The 3435-nt window shown below is 50.9% G+C and overlaps 1 protein-coding gene across 10 annotated transcripts in view; it reads right to left on the bottom strand.

Moving 5' to 3' along the window:
- TNK2 (tyrosine kinase non receptor 2) overlaps positions 1-3435 on the bottom strand; it is a 34978-nt gene that overhangs the window by 23164 nt on the left and 8379 nt on the right. The gene's annotated exons all lie outside the window — the stretch shown is intronic.

Below are 3435 nucleotides of genomic sequence, written 5' to 3'. Positions count from 1 at the left end.
GTGGCCCCTTAATTTTTTTTAAATAAATTTTTAAAAAGGAATAAATGAATAAATTTAAATAAAGTAATTATTTTTTTTTAAAAGAGGGAAGGGTGGGAACTAGAACTACATTGCAATTTCAGAGCCCTCCCATCAATATGGAGCTCAGCTCCCACTATCAATGCCTGTCACAAGGCCCATGGTTGTCAATGTTTTCAACTTTTTCTTTTTTTAAGAGGTGTTTGCTATAGAGCGCGTGCGCTTGCCAGAAAGACAGAGACAGAAAGAGAGAAATCACCCTCTGGGGGGGATGGCCACACTGCGATCCCTTCTCCTCCATTCTCCTCTCGGGATCTTGGGCACGCACACACATGCGCCCGGCATGAGTTTAAGCCACCAGGTCTGGGACTCGAACTGCGGTCAACTACATGGGAGTCCAGTGACATAGCCATCAAACCAGCTGCTGGTCCCAATGTTTTCAACTTTTTCAAGAAATGTCAGAAATCTAGTCTGAATTTATACCAGATGAATATCCCTCATCCAAAATGTTTCAAAAATCTGAGACTTGACTACTAGCATGAGGCCACACATGGAAAGTTCCACACCTCACCTCACGACAGCGGTCAAGCAATGCAATACAAAAACACTGTACAAACTATGGCCAGGCTGTGTCAGGTGGATGTGAAACAGAAACGCAATTCATCTCACTACCTATGTGCAAATATCCCAAACTGAGAAAACCCAAAATCAAAAACACTTCTGACCCCAAGCATTTCAAATAAGGATATCCAACCTATATGTGAAATTTGCCACTAAAAATTCTTTAAGTATGCGTAAAATGCACACTCAAAATGGAGCCTCAAGTCTCTCTCCCTTACTGCACAGTCACCTGTCTGCCCCCCAATACCCACGCAGTGCCCGTATCATTCTATTTCTCGTTGTTTGTTTTGGTACAGCGTGCATATGCTCATCAAAGAGAGAGAAAAAGTGAGGGGACCCCCCACCCCCTTCAGAGGAATGGCCACGCCATAATCCCTTCTACTCCATTCTCTTCTTTTGGGCATGTACACACACACACACGGTCTGAGTTTTAAGCCTCCGGGTCCAGGACTCGACCACAGTCAACTACATGGGAATCCAGCAACATAACCATTATGCCATCTGCTGGTCCCGATTTCTTTTTGGTTTTGGTACAGTGTGCATATGCTTATGTGAGAGAGAGAGAAAATAAGAAATCACCCCCCTGGGGTGGGTGGGATGGCCACACTGCAGTCCTCCTCCTCCAGGCTGTTCATAAGATTTGGGGCACACATGCACCAGGCATGATTTTCAAACCGCTGGGTTAGGGACTCAAACGGTGCAGTCAGTCACGTGGAATCCAGCACCTTAAAACTCCATGCCACCTGCTGGCCAACCATTCTATTTTTTGTTTTCATCTGATGTTATAATTTTCTTCTGACTTCTTAACAGTATCAAGTAATTCAAGTTTGAAATGCACATCCATGTGCACACACGCTCACTCACTCATACTGTACTGGCCAGAAACACACACGTGCAGGCCAGTCAGCCAATGGGTACCAGTGAGTGACCTCTGACCTACTCACTGGGGCTCAGAGTAAAAGTCCAGTGGCAACTGCAAAGCAGTCAGACCGACTGTACACAAGCCCGTTCCCAGCCAAGTAGACAACTCAGAGCTGCGAGACTGGCCAGGCCAGCTGGCCGGCTGAGGGCCAAACGGCACCCCCACTCCCAACTCAGAGGTGGCCTTGCCCCCAGCTCTCACAGGAAGATGCGCTCGGAGGAGCAGGCACTTCCAGCCAGGCGCAGCGTGAGCCTCCTGTCCCCACAGCCCCTAGAAGCCCTGCCAACACAGTGTCAGAAGCTCAGACTTTCCCAGGCAGCTCCCGGTAGGACAGAGTGACAAGTAAGGCTGAGGAGCCCTCAGTGCAAGCCCTGGCTCTCCCACCGAGGTGACGGGGCCAGGCAGCTGAGCCAGCGGGTGGTTTCCAACCTCAGCTGTAACCCTTAGCTGGACGGTTCCCACGAGGCTGCAGAGCCCCCAAGGAGACAGATTTCGGTTATCATAATGTTTGGGGGACACTACTGACACTTAGTGGGTGTTTGGGAGACAAGAACATGGGTTATCCTGCAACACACAGGACTGTCTCACACACTGACCCAATTCCTACACAATTTAACTAACTCATGCAGATAAAACACCTGCCATTACAGACCTAAACCCAGAACCCCTTTTACACACAAACAAGAAAGCTGTTCTAAAGTTTCAATATACGTTGAATTTTCCTCTGTAATCTGAGGGAAAATCGGACTTTTTAAAAAATTCAGAACATAGCAAAAGTCCACTATTTGGAAAAATGTCAAGGAAGGCACCCCCGCCCATCACGGGAACCGCCTTCCTGGCAGGTCCAGATGCCATCTTCGTGGTGTCCCACCTGGGGTCTCAGTACCGACCGCTCCACTCTGCCACCCAGTACTGACGTTCTAGAACACACAGTGCTAGGAATCACTTTCCTCTTACTTCTCGTCTCACAGTCGCCATCATGCTAGCTGGCGGACTCTTCACACACATACACGGTTAACACGTAGTAGTTCTATTAACTTAGGAAGTGTCACAACAGAACAGCATCCAACACTTCGACTACACTTACTGTACCGGGCACAGCTCTGAGCACTTAGCTGTACTAACCCACTTATCCTCCGCAAAGTCATGTTTACCAAAAAAAGAGGGGACAGGGTTTAAGAGAACAGAGCATCACTGCTTTCCAGAACCCCAAAGCACACTTTGAAGACCCCTGGCCCAGGTAGCTTTTCCCCACAGCCCAGCTAGAGGGAGCAACATCCCAATATCACACCCACGTCCCTGGAGCAAAGTGACCCCAATCCCTAAGGCTCAGCCTCAAGATGGGGGGCTCCTAGCCCCCAACAGGGCAAGCTGTCTGTTGGCCCCCACTGCTTCCTCCTTACCAAACCCCAAGTCCCGGGGCTCCAGGGTCTTCATCCCTATCCCCTCTAGGTTCCTCAAGAGCTCAAAAGCTGGGGGACACCCAGAGTCCCCTCCCCTGAAGATGCAGACAGCACAGCCCAGCCTGCTCCCTTTCCCTGAAATGCCACCTGTCAAATCTCTCTGCTCGGCTGGGCACCCCCTCCCTTTCCCTGAACCCAGGAACAGGGCTGCCTGCCTAGGGGGTGTGTGGGATCCCGGGATCCTGCTGAGGAGGCAGGAGGCAGAGGCCCAGGCCTATCCTAATGCTGAGCCCAGGGTGACTCTGGAGAGGCTGGCTCCCCGGAGCCCAGGTTTCTCTGTGTGAAGCACGGAGTGCTGCTGCAGCCCCCAGCTCAGTCTCCATTCTGTGCCTGCTCCCGGCACTGCACGGGGCCTGCACACCTGTGTCTCCCGTGCGCGGATCTGTGGCTGCCGTGCGCGCACACGCTTGG

This window comes from Tupaia chinensis, unplaced genomic scaffold, assembly GCF_000334495.1.
Source record: "Tupaia chinensis unplaced genomic scaffold, TupChi_1.0 Scaffold000515_1, whole genome shotgun sequence".
NCBI classification, from domain to species: Eukaryota; Metazoa; Chordata; class Mammalia; order Scandentia; family Tupaiidae; genus Tupaia; species Tupaia belangeri.
Note: the sequence above shows the minus strand (reverse complement) of the source record. Positions and strands in the feature narration are given on the sequence as shown.